The 17845-nt window shown below is 38.7% G+C and overlaps 1 long non-coding RNA gene across 1 annotated transcript in view; it reads right to left on the bottom strand.

Moving 5' to 3' along the window:
* Positions 1 to 4898: 4898 nt before the first annotated feature.
* Positions 4899 to 17845, bottom strand: part of LOC135106480 (uncharacterized) — a 61159-nt gene continuing 48212 nt past the window's right edge. Inside the window, exon 2 of the long non-coding RNA XR_010271333.1 lies at positions 4899 to 5706. This is a non-coding gene — a long non-coding RNA (uncharacterized LOC135106480). The remainder of the gene's footprint in view (positions 5707 to 17845) is intronic.

The following is a 17845-nucleotide window of genomic DNA, read 5'->3' as shown; positions in this document are numbered from 1 at the left end:
GGCGGCGGTGGGCTGTGGTGTGTCGCTCCTGGGTATTGAGTCTTTACTTATTACCAATATTTATCACCTCATCCTTTGCCATGAAGCTCGGGCCATCTGAGTCACTGCCTGGCCTGGGTGGGTGCTGGGGCGTCGGAAGGGAGGTGCAGGCAGGGAAGATGCAAGCAAGGGTGGGTGGGCGGCGTGGGTGGGAGAAGATATTGTAATGATTAGAAGAGGACAAATGGCTGGATGCATAACAGGATGCACTTTGAGAGAATAATGTCACCAACTATGATAATGGGGAAGAGTTTACGTCCGACGATAGGTGGAAAAACTACGTCGTTAATTTTTATGCTGTTACGACGAAGAATAGACTTGTAAATATGCACGTCATGTTTTCTCTCTCTCTCTCTCTCTCTCTCTCTTCTCTCTCTCTCTCTCTCTCTCTCTCTCTCTCTCTCTCTCTCTCTCTCTCTCGCTCACTAAGGTCTACATTTCCTTTTTCCCAGTGATCTCAGTTGTGCGGCTGATTACCACAATCAGTCGATCAGTTTCCCCCTTGCGATATAGTGTTATCGTGTTTACAGGATTCAAGTTACATATTTCCTCCTTCTCTGATGTCGTATTATCTTAATGTTGTGAGTATTACCACTATTAATCAATCAGTTTCTGCTTTCTGTTTCTGTTTGTTGGTTGTCGTGTTAACAGTATTGAGTGTTACATATTTCCTTCTTCCTTGCTGTCGTATTATTTCAGTGTTGCAGAGTATTACCACAATCAGTCAATCGGTCAGTCAGTTTCTCCATTCCTGTAGTGCTGATTTGATTTTCAGTTTTAATGCACACATTTCTTCCTTCCCTGACGTTCTGTGATCTCAATGTTGCGGTGCCTTATCACAGCCACTCAATCAGTCGACAGTCAATCAGTCGACAGTCAATCAGTCAACCAGTCAATTACTCAGTCAGTCAAACAGTTTTCCTTCCCCTTAGCGTTGATTATGATTTATTTAGAGTTCAAATTATGTTATCTAATAAGAGTTAGACCAAAGATTCTCTCGTGTATGCATAACTAGAGATGCTTCCGGATGACACAGCCTTGTGTGAGTCGAGGTGTGTGTGTGTGTGTGTGTGTGTGTGTGTTCCTTTGTTCTCTCGGCAGGTGACGGTGTAGCTGCGGCATGTTCTCTAGGTAAAGTTATTGACAGTGGGCGGCAGTCCTCTCTCTTTTTTTTTTTCTTCTTCTTTTACTTTTTTTCCTTTTCTCTTTTTTTTCCATCATATTATTGAGGGTCTATTCAGAATTTAAGGCATTTGTTTAATATGAGTAAACATTCTGTCTGTCTCTGTCTCTTTCTTTTAAACACACATGCACTAAACCCGAAAAAAAGACAAAACTAACTTCACATTCTGTCTCTCTATTTTTTTTTTCTGTATCCATGTAAACAATTCCCCTCAGTTTTTTTTTTTTTTTTCTCTCTCTCTCTCTTTCCGTATCCATGTAAACAATTCCCCTCAGCGCCTTGAATGCTGACAAAGGGTGACCGTAGCAGCGAAAAGGTACAAGTTTGAGCAGAGGCCATAACATTCAAAGGGCTGAGTTCTTTTGATTTAAAAAGAAATGCCGTAAATCCTATCCACGCACCCTCGACGTCAATACGAAGACCTACCAGAACTGTTCATTAGCCGAGCCGTGGAGGTCTTGTATGCAATGTACTGAGAGGGCAAAGGTCTTCTTCCTCCTTGGTCCTGTCCCCGCCTCACCACGACCCTTGAATAACCCTTGCCCACGCCCAGCTGAGTCCCATTCGTAAAGGTGGGCCATTCGTCATCCGTCCCTACAAGAGTTAATGAAATAATGACACCGTGTATTCAGGTGTTGTGGAGAAGGACGCCGCCACTCACGGGCTGCTGCTGCTGCTGCTGGCCCTGGCGGTGTGGTCTGTGCCTGGCGTGGGGCGGGGTACTTAAAGATGATGAATTATAACTTTTCTTTTTTCTTTTCTAGTTTTTCTTTTTTTCTTTTATTTTGCGATTGTTGGTCTATTTTTTCTTTAATTCCTCATTTGTATGAGTCAGAGAGAGAGAGAGAGAGAGAGAGAGAGAGAGAGAGAGAGAGAGAGAGAGAGAGAGAGAGAGAGAGTGAGGGTGAGAGTTTGTTGGAGTGGTGTCGCTTCTCTCCCCGAGACAGAGAAAGCCGGGGAGAAAGAGGCGAGAGGGAGGGGTGAAGAGGGAAGTTTGCATAGGAAGAGGAAGAATAAAGGATGTTGTTTGCATGAAAAGAGGCAGTACTGCATGCACGACAGAGAGAGAGAGAGAGAGAGAGAGAGAGAGAGAGAGAGAGAGAGAGAGAGAGAGAGAGAAATAACTTCCATTACCTTTCTCATTCCCCTTCTCATTCCCCTTCTAGTTTAATTTTAATACATCATCACATAAAAGAAATAATAATAAATTAATTTCAGCATTTAACTTAAAGCTTGCCAGTACTAGTAAACGTTCATTCGTATATTTTTCTTTTTTACTACGAAGATTAACACTTACACTATATCATTGTACTTAAAATTATTAGGAAAAAAACGGAACAAAAAAAGTAACATAAGATCAGAAAGGAAAGGTGCAAGACTAGGAAAAAAAAAAAATATATATATATAACAAGGGAAGCTGTAAGAAGCCATCAGAACTACGTGTATAAAAACGTATATTTATTTCTATACAGTCTTTTGGGCTTCTCTATACTTCCTTTGCTTCGATTATTTATTTATTTTTTTTCCCCTTCCATCATTTCCCACTGGACACGTTCACTCGCATCACATACCTCGCCGAACTTCCCTTACTCTTGAATCGCATGGCAGTCCCAGTACTATAAAACATGTCTAATTATTTCCGCACATAGTCCACAATCACTGGACTTTTCTAGAACCTTCACTTCGAATATTTTTTTTCCCTTCCCATTTTTTTCCCCCAATGAATTCGTTCACTCCCACATCACATACTCCGCCGGACTTTCCAGCCTCCTTCACAAGTCCCTCCCTCTCTCTTTCCCTTCCTCCTTCCCTCCCCAAGTCCCTCCAACGTCCTCTCCCTCCCTCCCAAGTCCCTCCAGAGTCCCGCCCTTCACTCACTCACTGGGACTCGTGCCTGCATTTCACTCGTCGCTTCTTACGCATACGGAGACTTTCACCAACTCAACTCTTCCTGGCGCGGTTTTCTGCATGCAAATTTATTCGTACCCAGAACGTTTCATTGCAAGGGGGAGCGTTGGAGCGTTGAGAGTCATTCCGGCCCTCTCCCCCGCGTGGTTTAGCAAAGGTACTGCCTAATTAGCAGGTAATATAAGTACTTGCCCGCTTCATGCAGTACAAGACTTTACGACTGTCAATTGACTAAGCCTGGGTTATGGTGAGTTTTATTTTGTGCTTTAGCTCTTATACGCATTAACACATAACATACGGACATGTCTGCAGAGAGAGAGAGGAGAGAGAGAGAGAGAGAGAGAGAGAACGGTGTTACCTACATGAAAAAAGAAGGAGTACATGGGCACGAGAGAGAGAGAGAGAGAGAGAGAGGAGAGAGAGAGAGAGAGAGAGAGAGAGAGAGAGAGAGAGAGAGAGAGAGAGAGAGAGAGAGAGAGAGCAATTTGAGTGTTACTGTGGGGTGGACGAGGCGTGGAAGTCAGCCTCGTCTCCCTCTACCTGACACACCACCTCGTTATGCCCTAATCCCATTACTCCTGTGCCCAGCCAGCGGAGAGGCAGGGGGTGTGAAAGGAGGGACAAAGGTCGCTATTATTATATTAGACATCATTTGGGATTTAAATTACCTCACTACTCATTTAGTACTTTTTAAAATGTGCGTAAATAACAAAGCCATCAAGGAAATTTATGATATTTATATCGATTAAAATATATATATATATTTATATATATATATATATATATATATATATATATATATATATATATATCTATATATATATATATATATATATATATATATATATATATATATATATATATATATTTTTTTTTTTTTTTTTAGATCTTGCATGTGCTTTATCAGTCCTTTCACGTTTGTAGTTGAATATTTCATTGCTTTATTTATTTATTTATTTTTTTTTTTTTCTGTGAGCTTCCAGTGCATTTAAAATATTTTTTTTTCTAATGCTGTATATGATTCAATGATACTTCCACGTTTGAATTTAAATGTTTTCTTACTATTTTTATTTTTATTTTTCTTCTTTATGAGCTTCAAGTACGTGCAAATTTAAGCGTACATTTTTAATTTTCTTTTTGTAATATTTATTTTCTTGTAGGGTATCTGTAGTGTTTTCACCTTTAACCTTACCGAATCATTTACTTTTTTTTTACACAGGAGCATTCGTTTTCAGTGCACTGTTACCTATCACTTTCCCCATCTTTAAATATCCAGGATCTTTTTTATACTTTTCATAGTTATTTTTTTTTTATTTTGTAAACCCTTAGTACTTCCAGTTTTGAATGTATAGTTTTCTGAATTTTTTTATAGGATCATTTTTTTAATATACGGTTTTTCTTTATCTTATTTTATTTTATTTATTATTTTTTTTGGTTTTTGAATTTGCTGTTTTATTTACCTTTTATTGGGTCGCTTTTGAATTTGCCATTTTCCTTACTTTTTTTTTTTTCAAGGGTGGCGCTGTACATGTACAAATGTACATTTCGGCGTGTCATATTTCGGGCACATCGGAAATACGAATACCGGAGTTTGAGCGCCACTTACATTTTCCCTCAACTTTTCATGACGCGTTCATTGGACGAGGCTCAGTGACCACGCCGCATTCCAGTAATTGTCTCCACTTGTCAGGTACACTTGTCCTGCCAGAGGTAATTGTGTCAGTTTACCGCACTCCCCCATCGTTGTCAAACTGTCGTGCCCATGGAATACAATGAGAATTTAAAAAAGAGAAAAAAAGCTTCTGTGTAGCAAACACAGCAGCGTTGATGAGACGCACTGTCTAACCCGTCTGCACCTGCCTCTGGATTTTGGACAGTGAAAATGAGCGTCGTATTGTCTGCTCTCCTCAACATGTGACCGGTGAGTTTGTTGTCAGAGAAATGTGGTCTCATCAAAGAACAAGCGTTGTATAAGTCAGTGAGATTGCTTGCCTACTTGTTAACAAGTGGATGAAAAATTTTTTACCTGTCACCATATTTTAAACGCACCTGTCTTGTGATGCATATGCGACCAGAGACAGTTAATTTATTGTATATTAATATTTGTTAACTATTTCACTTTCACCCGTGTTGTTTGCATTTTAATTTATGTCCTCAGCTATATTAATAATTTAGTATTCTAATAGCGCAGATGTGCTGCCATTATTATCATCATCATCATCATCATCATCATCATCATCATCACTATCATCATTATCAGCAACAGCAGTAGCAGCAGCAGCAGCAGCCCGCTGCTGAAGAAAGGGATCTTCAAACTTTTCTCCTCAAGTCCCAGCACTGTGCCAATCTTTGTCAAGTTTCGTCTTGAAACTTTTCAATCTCATTTCTCCACCAACCGTGTGGCCTCCCTTTACTGCTGCTGTTACCTCGCTGGTCTAGCCAGTCAGCCTTACATTATATCGAATTACTTCTCCTGTGCGACCTGTTCTGCGTGACGGCGCTGCTCAGCCTCACCTGTGACGGGGGCGGCGTGGCGGGAGGCGCTGTCTCGGGGCTCCTCCACACACAGCCCGCCTCTGGGAAAAGGAAGAAATGAAAAGATCACATTGATTGGTAAAGTTAAGTGGTACCAACAGCTTAACAACATATGCTAAACTTATACCGAAACATGTATGATGTAAATATACGTCTAAAAATCATATAATAATAGATAAATGATGTTAAATGAAATGCAAGACAGTCAGCACAGTGTTGATGAGAAATTGATAGGAATATAAAAGAAACGACAGTGACATGTACTTAGGAGGAACGAAAAGAGCGGTCATTGTAATCAGACTCGCGGCGATGAGAATAGGCGAGAAACAAATGCTGCTGAACACTAATGAAAAAACAATTAGAACCGATCACTTCACGAAATGAAGGTGGTGGAAAGGCTAGTGAAGAAATTGGACACTTGTAACAACATTGCACGAGCACTCCCACGTGTCGTGCCAACGCTATCAACCTCAGCACCAATTGAGCCATATGCAGTACAGTGGCCAACACCGCTACACCACCACCCCGCTCTCCACGCACCGCCACCACAGCCACTCTGGTATCAGGAGGTTGTTTCTCTGACGCAGACGAATGATTTTAAGATTTATTGGCGCGCAAACACAAAGATATACAGACAGAAACACAAACAGGATGATCGTGGTAATTCATCAATCATGTACGAGTGACGAGGTGAAAATATTGTTGTCATTGACAGTTTAAAGAGAGAGAGGAGAGAGAGAGATGAGAGAGAGAGAGAGAGAGAGAGAGAGAGAGAGAGAGAGAGAGAGAGAATTGAAAAACAATATCCTTGTTGGTAGCTAACTAACCAAAGGCGTAATGGTTCAGCACCGTAGTGATAGCTGTTAAGGTAATGACTAATGACTGTGTTTCTGCTTGTATGTTATAATGAAGACAGAAAACAACAGTAAACGACATTCATGAATAAATTTTGTTTTGTAATCGCATGTTCATTTTTCCTCATCAGTATTGCACGTGTATGGAATTAGTTCTCCTTACAAAATTAAAATATATTTTCCTGACATTCTGCTTATGCAGAGAAAGATGAATATATATATATATATATATATATATAATATATATATATTATATATATATATATATATATATATATATATATATATATATATATATATATATATATATATATATATATATATATATATATATATATATATATATGAAGGAAAGTTTTCAAAAAATATTCCTGTAACTTTCTTTACATAATAGGAATAAAAAGCTTCTGTAAGTTTATATATATATATATATATATATATATATATATATATATATATATTATATATATATATATATATATATATATATATATATATATTATATATATATATATAATATATATATATATATAATATATATATATATATATATATATATATATATATATTATATTATATTATATTATATTACATTATATTTTTCAACGAAAAAAATATAAAGAATAGCTGAATTATGCTGGAAGAAACAGTTAGTGAGGTACACTACACAATAACCGCAATTGACACCAATTAGAAAAAAAAATATATATAAAACAAAATAAAAAAAAAAGAAAAAGAAATTAATTAAAAGTGAATGAATGAATGGAAAAAAAAAAAAACTTCTTAAATTATCCTGCCATCAGAAAAATATCTCTGACGAGAAGTTTTATTTATATTCGTAAAACAACATTTTAACAGGGGACGGGCTAGACAAAGGTTTTTACTTTTAGTTACTATTTTTTCATAGATCTTTTATTTTTTTCCACATTTTTCCACAGCCCTTTACGTGGAGCAATGCATGACAAAGAGAGCGGGAGGAAAAATATAGGCGAAATACAATGTAATACAATATGATGCACTTCCTGTATTTTTAAAATTTTTTTCATGTGACCAATCAAAACTATCACGGTGTTTTCGCTTCGCTTCACAGTAACTCAGACGAGGAATGAAACAGATAACCGGATCCATAGAGAGGGAATGACGCACACGAGTGAAGATTGATTGTGTGTCATGGCGCTGCTGCAACATTAATAGGCGTGGAGCGGCGCGCGTGTGTGAAAGATTACGATTTACTGAGTACAAGAGAAAGAGAAACTGGGGAATATAAATTTAGGAAGTAGAATATAGAAAGATTAATTTTCATGATTTACGTTATGAAGAAGAAAACTGCTAAAGAAAAAGAAATCAGGTGAAAGATGGAAGTTCAGAAAATAGAGTAGAGAGAACTGGGGAATATAAGTTTAGAAAGTAGAATATAAAACGATTAATTTCATGATCTATGCTATGAAAGAGAAAAACTATAAAAAAAAAAAATGTGTCTGATGAAAGATGGAAGCTCAGGAAATAGTGTGTAGATCATAAATCTTTCCAGTTTTCTTTTCAGAGTGAATTTTTTTCTAAAGACTAAGGAAAAAGAATCCGTGAAAGATAGACGATCGGAAAGTAGAAAAACCAAGAAAGATGAGAAGTTAGAAAGTGAGAAACTGCTAAATATAAATCACACAGTTGAGGAAACGTGAAAGACATGTTAGAAAATGCAGGAGCTGATAGGTAAAAGATAAATAAAAAAGCAGAAAACTCCGTAAAAATGGGTCTGAAAGTGGGAAAGTGTGGAAGGAAGATAGATAGATAGATAAATAGATAGATAGATAGATAGAGAGAGAGAGAGAGAGAGAGAGAGAGAGAGAGAGAGAGAGAGAGAGAGAGAGAGAGAGAGAGAGAGAGAGAGAGAGAGAGAGAGAGAGAAAATTGTGAAACGTATTAGATCGGAAAGGAAAGGGACTGTGAAGAGCTCGGGAAATGACAGTTTAGAAAATTTCCATTTCAGACCACAGCTACAGGAACTGAATGGTAATAGGTAAAAGAGAGAAAAATAATGATGAAAGGTGAGACAGCAGATCACTGAAAACTATATCGAAGAACCAAGTTACATAGCGTTACATAGAAATACAGGCCACAACAGGCCTTGCGGTTCTCACGAAGTGACCGATCCTAAGACTACTAAGGTGATAGCAGAAGAAAAGAACAGCAAAGCAGAAAGCTCTCTCTCCACCCTCTTCTCCCTCCTGCACAAGCCTTAGAGGAAACAGGTCGGGTAAGCCGCACAGGTAGGAGAGTTAGGAGAGCTTACCGTGAAGAAGATAATCAATAAAACTATGAAAGGTAGACAGTCACAAATTAGAGAAATTACGAACAAAAGAACATGAAAAATAAACTAAAAAACATCAGAAAGTACATAGAAAACAAACAAAACTTTAAAAATCTTACGAGCTGTAAGAGAGAAGAAAGAAATTCTATGAAAGAAAGATCAAAAACTACATTAAAAAAAAAAAAAAAAAAAAAAAAAAAAATATATATATATATATATATATATATATATATATATATATATATATATATATATATATATATATATATATATATATATATATATATATAAACATTTTTAAAAACCCATATGAACTGAAAGAGAGAGAGAGGGAGAGAGACAAGAAAGTAAAGGAATCGTGAAATATAGAAGATGAGAAAGTGCGTAAAAGAAAAGACAAAAAAAAAAAAAAAAAATAGAAATACAACTTTAAAAACCCCATATGAGCTGGAAGAGAGTGGAGTGGAACCAGCTTTTACTTTTCCAGGCCGAGTCCTGCACTTTGCTAATACCAGGGCATCCAAATAACGCCTCGCCCATTACCTGTGTGGATTGCTATTGCTGAGGTGTGCTATTGACGATCGTGTATGTTACCTAGTGAAGAGAGTGTGTGTGTGTGTGTGTGTGTGTGTGTGTGTGTGTGTGTGTGTGTGTGTGTGTGTGTGTGTGTGTGTGTGTGTGTGTGTTTCATTTCATTTCATTTAGTCCTTGTTTCGGTCTTTTTTTTTCCTATTTTTAATGTTACTTTTTTTGTATTGTTAATCTTTTCCCTTTGTTTCCTATTTCTCTCTCTCTCTCTCTCTCTCTCTCTCTCTCTCTCTCTCTCTCTCTCTCTCTCTCTCTCTCTCTCTCTCTCTCTCTCTCTCTCTCTCTCTCTCTCTCTCTCTCTCTCTCTCTCTCTCTCTCTCGCTGCCCTCTCCCCTCAGTAGATATAAATTTGTATTAAGCTTCCCTCGCAGTGCCCCGCGCCCGCCGGCTACACCTGCAGGGCTAAATTACAGGTGGTGGAGGGGAGAGCGAGAGCGAGAGAGAGAGAGAGAGAGAGAGAGAGAGAGAGAGAGAGAGAGAGAGAGAGAGAGAGAGAGAGAGAGAGAGAGGTAACAGGGTGAAAATATTACCAAAAACAAACTAAAAAGGGAAATTAAATATAAACAAGAAAGAAAAAAAGATGGACGGAGAGACTCAGGCAGACAGGTAGAGACAAATAGAGCAATACAAAAGCGCAAATAAAGATATACCTTCCACGGTGCACGAAGCAAACTGAAACATCAGACGAAAGAAAGCGAACTGTAGTGAAGAAGGGAATAACTACCTGCACGTTCTTTTCACTCATTTTTTTTTCTCTCGTTTTCTTTTCTTCTCCACATCACTCATGCTTGTTTTTCACGCCCACCTTGAGCTTAGTAAAAGTTTTTGCTGCAATATCTTTACTCTCACTCCCAAACTTACCTTACGAGTGTTATTTCCGTCACTTCTTTGCTAGTTCATTTACAATATTCTCAAACATTTTAGCTCCTTATGTCTTAATCTCTTACTCTCCTACACTTTTACACTTTTAACAAGCTCTTGTGGAAGATATTGGGGTTTTCAAGGTTGTTCCCATGGTTTTACTGATAATAGGTGAAGAATTTTACACCATAAGTACGAAAAAATAAATAAATAAATAAATACACAGGAGAACGCCATAGATGATATAATGTGATCTTTGGAAATACGTATGAAAGAGCAAAATGTTTCACAATATGGACAGGCTCCGGTGGAAAATGTTTAGATTTTCGACTGTTTTCATTATCCTACTAACAATAAGAATTCCATTCCGTCATTAAGAAGAAATGCAGCCCTGAGAACACATCAGATCATGATATGGATTTTGAAAGTGTGAGAGAAGTGTTTCGACATAAGGATCCATATCTATCTAATATTTCGGCTCCTTTGCTTCATAACTTTCAACATTCTCTGGTGGAAGATATTAGATATTTTTTATGGTCCTAATTATATTAAATTCATTATTCGTAGCAGGCACAATTCTTTAGCTGTGTAACGGCTAAAGAATGACAGTGTAATAATAATTTTACACCATCAGCACGAAAAAAAAAAAAAACGTGAAAACACCACAAATCAAAACGTGGCTTTTCAAAACAGAGAGCACAACATCATTTAGAAATACAGACTTTTAGTTCTAGTGGAAAATGTATAGGTCTCTAAGGACGTTTTCATTATTCTATGTATTTAAATAGCGTAACAAGAATGCAACACAATCAACATGAAAAAAGGCACTCGTGAGAATAACACAGATCATATATTGTAGATTTTGAAAATAAAGAGTAAGAGAATAAAATGTTTCAGAACATGGACAGCATCTAGTGAAAAAAAATATTAGTTTATAAGAATATTTTCATGATCCAAATAAAAAAAAAATAAAAAAAAACTGAGAACACCACATATCAAAACGTGGCCTTTCAAAACAGAACGTAGCATAATTTTAGAATACGACCCTAGTTTTAGTTCAGCTTCACGATCACGGGGTTCATTCCAGCTCGCCCACCGCCCCGCGCCAGCAGAGGCACTCCATTAGCAGACGTTTGCACGATACTGATGAGTCGCACGCTTGACAGGCTGTCGGTCAGGCGGGTAATTTGTCATTGGCACCGAGCAGCTGGTAGTAAGCGATGCAGATGCTCATTAATTGCGCGATATAATTTATTGATAGGTGTCGCTGGCTCAGGGAAGAGGAGGATAATGGAAAGCCAGCAATTGAGTGGTGCATTATTTGATATGTGAGTGTTAGTGTGAGGGTTATTTGCTGCACCTGTGTGTGTGTGTGTGTGTGTGTGTGTGTGTGTGTGTGTGTGTGTGTGTGTGTGTGTGTGTGTGTGTGTGTGTGTGTGTGTGTGTCGCTTGTCTATGTGTGCAGAGATAGATAGATAAATAGCTAGGTATATGCATGCATATATAGTTATATTGACAGGTACATACTCCTAGATAAAGATAGAAAGGTGAATGGATATGTAGATAATTAGATAGACGAATAGATAGATAGATAAATGGATAGAAATATACATACTTCGACAGCTTGGTAGTTAAGTAGCGAGAGAGAGAGAGAGAGAGAGAGAGAGAGAGAGAGAGAGAGAGAGAGAGAGAGAGAGAGAGAGAGAGAGAGAAAGCTAAAATAGAATCAGAATATCTTGCTTCTTCTTTTTATGCCCTTATCTTCTTCCTATCTCTCCATTTTCTATACCTTTGGGCAGAGTTCATCTCAATTCCCTTGTCCTCCTTTCACATCCTTGTTAGAGTTTATATTTTATCTCCACCATTCGCTTCCTCCTTCTCTTCCATTCTCCTCCTCCTCCTCCTCCTCCTCCTCCTCCTCCTCCTCCTCCTCCTCCTCCTCCTCCTCCTCCTCCTCCTCCTCCTCTTTTTCTTCCTCCTCTTTTTTCAGGGCTTCCTCATCTTCTTAGGAAAAAAGACCTCACATAATATTATCCTCCTTTGAGTTTGTATCAGACTAAATTGCTATCTGAAAGTGATCACAACTCCCTCCCCCAGCCTGACCCCCCCCCCCCTCTCTCTCTCTCTCTCTCTCTCTCTCTCTCTCTCTCTCTCTCTCTCTCTCTCTCTCTCTCTCTCTCTCTCTCTCTCTCTCTCTCTCTCTCTCTCTCTCTCTCTCTCTCTCTCTCTCTCTCTCTCTCTCTCTCTCTCTCTCTCTCTCTCTCTCTCGGTTTCGCGTTCCCAGGGGAGGAGGGAGTAATGGTGACATGTGATGAGTTTCTGATGGCTGTGTGATCACTGCCACCAAGGTCTCTCTCTGGCTTCTGGGTGGCGGGTTGCTCCTCGCGGAACTGAAGAGCTGGTGGTGCCTGAAGTGTTCCCAGGATGAGTGTGTGTGAAGGGCAAGTGGCGATGTAGCAGTTGCGATGATGGTGAGGTAAAGGTTTTCTGTGTGTGTGTGTGTGTGTGTGTGTGTGTCTGTGTGTGTGTGTGTGTGTGTGTGTGTGTGTGTGTGTGTGTGTGTGTGTGTGTGTGTGTGTGTGTGTGTGTGTGTGTGTGTGTGTGTGTGTGTGTGTGTGTGTGTTGGGAGGGGGGATGAAGGTGTGTGTTTGTGTAGGGGGAGGCTGTGTGTGTGTGTGTGTGTGTGTGTGTGTGTGTGTGTGTGTGTGTGTGTGTGCATTTCATGATGATTTCAGATATTTTTAGGGTTTTTTTTTTATTTTAGAGAGAGAGAGAGAGAGAGAGAGAGAGAGAGAGAGAGAGAGAGAGAGAGAGAGAGAGAGAGAGAGAGAGAGCGTGCGTGTATTTTGTTTTTTATCTTTTCTGCATGTTTCTTTGTGTGTCTGTCTGTGTGTCTGTCTGCCTGATTGCCTCCCCTCTAAAACTTTTCTCTTTTATATACATTCTTATATTTTCTGCTTCACATTTTTTTATATTTCAAGAAAACTAGAATTACAACTTCTCTCAAGGACGTCTCAGACCACGATCACCAGCCTGCGTCACCAATACTCGTCTGTTAGCGACTCATTTAGATCTTGAGACAGTTTCGTATTGAGAGAGAAAGCAGCGATGAGTAAGAGCATTGCGTTGTCTCGCTGACCTGCCGTGTTTCTCTGTGCGGTCGTGTTCCAGAACAGAGTATTTCCACGATAAGAAAAAAATAAACGTTTCATCGCATTTCTGGAAATAATATTCATAACCAAAATGTTGCCAGTGTCCGCAGTCCAGATCTCATCGATATGCGAGTAAACACAAATTCCATGAAATGTGTGTCAGAAACAAATGAAACACATATAAATACATACGCGATACGATCCGCTGTTTGTAGTATCATGTGTAAAATGCACTGTGTCACACTGGACTATTTGTGTCAGGCATTAATGTGTTTTGAGGTTTAGTGTATCTGTGAAGCATAATGTTTACTCGACTGGCAACTTTACCAGAATGGGAAAGGCACCTGCTGGCGTGCTTCACTACAGTCACGGAAGTGGGATGGAGAAGTGACCCAGAATTCTTAGTATTTTTGAGCATGGTGTTGTGTGAGTTGCTGTTATAGTCAAGGAAGTGATCTGATAATGAAAGTGATCAGAATATCAGTGATCATGGTGTTTGTGTGAGTTAGTGTCAGTCAGGGAAGTGATCTGATAGGAAAGTGATCAAAATTCGTAGTTTTAGTGATCATGGTGTTTGAGTGAGTCTCTTACCGTCATGGAGGTGTTCTGACGGAGAGATGACCTAGAATCCTTTGGTTTTATTCAGCATGGTGTTATTGTGAATGCGTGTCATTCAGTCTAGGGAAGTGACCTAGAATTCTTAGGGTTTATTGAGCATGCTGTTGTGTGAGTTAATGAGACGAGCAGCGATGGGACATGACACGCTGGGTTCGTTGTACAAAGAGTAGGTCGTCTCTGCGGTTTAGCGTCACGTATCAGAATGAAGTTGTTTCCCCGTTTAATTTAAAATAGATTACCATCTCTTCTTGCTTTATTATATCTATTTATTTCATATTTATTTGTTTATTTATTTCAAGGTTATTTATTTGTTTATTTATTTATTTATTTATCTGTTTATTTACTTGCAATACATTGTTATCCATTATCAGTGGAATAGATGTCAAAATATACAAGGAAATATCATTAACATCATACAATACGAATCTTCCATTTAAAATTTTCCGCCTGGACTTTTCAAGGAACAAGAAAGTATTAAGATACGTAGGGTATTAATGAAAAAAAAAAAAAAAAATATATATATATATATATATATATATATATATATATATATATATATATATATATATATATATATATATATATATATATATATATATATATATATATATATTGCAATTTCTTTCTATGAATACGTTTATGAAATCATGCGAATATTTATCTTTTCATGGTTGCGGATGGAACTACCTGTCTTTATACATACCAGCCTGATATCCCAGTAAAGGAAGGCAACCCAGACAAAATGTCTCATTGTGCGGATAAAATCGTGCAATATATTTTAACTGTCGGCGGAAGGGACTGGCTGGCGCGGTGCATTGCGTAAGAATGACGAGGAGATATTACTCATTGTGCAGGTTAGTGCCAGAGAGAGAGACAGAGAGAGAGAGAGAGAGAGAGAGAGAGAGAGAGAGAGAGAGAGAGAGAGAGAGAGAGAGAGAGAGAGAGAGAGAGAGAGAGAGAGAGAGAGAGAGAGAGAGAGAGAGAGAGAGAGAGAGAGAGAGAGAGAGAGAGAGAGAGAGAGAGAGAGAGAGAGAGAATGTGGAGCAGAAAGAACTAAGTTATTCATTCCAAATTCAAACGTGTTTTTATGCACCAAAGTTAGCCGTGTCAAGAGGGACTAATTGAGAGGAAGCTTTTGTCAAGGAGAAAACGAACGAGAAAGACATACAAAAAAAAAAAGATTAATTCTCAGAAGTTTGCAACCCACGTAACTTTGCATTCATTGATCCTTTCACCACCACTACCACTACAGCACACACACACACACACACACACACACACACACACACACACACACACACACACACACACACACACACACACACACACACACACACACACACACACACACACACACACACACACACACACACACACACAATGATAAGTAGATAAATATAGAGATACGTTTATTTATCACAAGTGTGTCATTATTTTTTCAACACAACGCTGGTACCTTACATACATAGTCAGGTAAATAGCATAGTAACATACAAAATTACAGCTACTTAATACTCTATATACGTAAACTAACTGAAATAAGTGTACATTAGAACAAATCACACACACACACACACACACACACACACACACACACACACACACACACACACACACACACACACACAGATACCTCATCATGCTAGAAATGCACCATATGCACCGACCTTCCTCCTCCTCCTCCTCCTCTTGTCTTTGTTCCGGCGCCGCTTGGATGCGTTTTGCGAGATCAAATTACAGTGCCTTCATTGTCCGTTCTTTCCAGCCATTAAAGGAGTGAGGCCAACGACGCCACGCTCAATATTAAAGCTTATTGGGGCTCTTCAAAGTGTTGGAGGATGAAGTCAAAGGAAGAGAGAGAGAGAGAGAGAGAGAGAGAGAGAGAGAGAGAGAGAGAGAGAGAGAGAGAGAGAGAGAGAGAGAGAGAGAGAGAGAGAGAGAGAGACATCCAGCCTCTCTCCTGACGTCTGCTGAGAAGGAGGAGGAGGAACACAACCAGGTCGCCCATCTAATCAAGTGAAGGTAGACGAGTTTAGTGCAGTTTAACCTCAAAATGTGTGTGTGTGTGTGTGTGTATGTGTGTGTGTGTGTGTTTGTGTTTGTGTTTGGGTAGGTGTGTGGCTTAGCATATTCATGAGACCGGAAAAGTGTTTTATCATAAACTCACACTCTTACACACACACACACACACACACACACACACACACACACACACACACACACACACACACACACACACACACACACACACACACACACCCTACAATTATACAACAAAACCCACTACCAATGTGGGTTATTAGTTTGATGGCAATAACCAAGTGAAATTAACTTTATGTAAATGGAATACAGTGAGGGAGTGAATGTATGTATATGGAACAGTGAGGAGGATTTTGTTGACACGGCGGCGGCGTATGGTCACTGTGAAACATTCATATGGTTTTCTTTTCTTTTTTTTTTTTTTTTTTTTTTTTACACTTATCTAATAAAAGAAAATTGCTGACTTATCCTGTCATTTTTCATGCTTGTTACGACACTTATTGGTAATGACTTGTCTCGTTGTCTGGTTCACGCATATGGTTGTTCCAATATGTCTTATAAATACTATTGTGTCAGCGCTTGTGAAATAAAAAAAACATATATGTATTTTTTTTTTATCATGAATTGTAGTTTGTGTTGTTTTTCTCGGCAAGTAAATTTTTGCTCCCAAAGTTAGCGATTTTGGAATGAGCGGTGGTTTCTTTCTCAATCTCTTTAAAGTGGAAGTCAAGGCCTCACTAAGTTTCCTTTGTGCTCTTAAACTTGTATAAGTTCTATCCACCTCATTGTCATTTTATAGAACATCTGACTTTTTCACTGATGAATAGTTTTTTTTTTCCTTTTAATCACGTCCGGCTCTGTAGATTTATTTTCAGTATTCTAGTCTCAAATAATTGTGTGTATGTTGTGTCCTATTCTCTCTCTCTCTCTCTCTCTCTCTCTCTCTCTCTCTCTCTCTCTCTCTCTCTCTCTCTCTCTCTCTCTCTCTCTCTCTCTCTCTCTCTCTCTCTCTCTCTCTCTCTCTCTCTCTTTTGGCGAGTCCATACAAACACATTTTCATAGTGCTCTGGACGGCCTCAGCAGGGAGGAGGTCACGGTGAAAGTAAAAACAGTGCCAATTCAGGTATTTGATCTGTAAGTACACGTGATACTGTGCTCGTATACGTCAGTAATTCCCAAACTGTGCACCGCGGCTATCACCACAGTGCACCGTTTAATAATTTCAAGATGATATATGTTCTTAAATTTATCCCTTTTAGTTAGCCTGCAAAACAACGACTACAAGATTAATGCGCCGTCAAAGCCCAAGATGTTCCTTTACTGCGCCGCCAAGTAACAGTCTGAGAACCGCTGCTCGAGGTTGTGGGGCAGGTGATGCAGCTGTACAAAGGAGCCTCTGAAGGATGGACGGGCAGCTTCTGTTCGTCATGGCTGGTGATGTCCTGGTCTGCTGTCTTAACTTTGGGCACTCGGCCGCTGTGGTAACAATATCCATCGATTATGAATTCATGAATGCAGTATTGTTTATCGTGCGGTACAGAAACTCGCCCAAAACTGTGCCTACTCATATTCTGAATGTTTATAGCATGATTCAGATCTAAATACTAATATCTCGCATAAAAATTCTAGTATTTTTTTTCACTAGGCAAAAAAAAAAAAAAAAGAAAGAATGAATAAATAAATAAATAAAAACTGTCAGCATGTATTCGAGTGTTACTTATCTTCTTGTTTATTTGTTTGTCTTGCTATTAATTGATTG

This window comes from Scylla paramamosain, chromosome 2 (genome assembly GCF_035594125.1).
Source record: "Scylla paramamosain isolate STU-SP2022 chromosome 2, ASM3559412v1, whole genome shotgun sequence".
NCBI lineage: Eukaryota > Metazoa > Arthropoda > Malacostraca > Decapoda > Portunidae > Scylla > Scylla paramamosain.
Note: the sequence above shows the minus strand (reverse complement) of the source record. Positions and strands in the feature narration are given on the sequence as shown.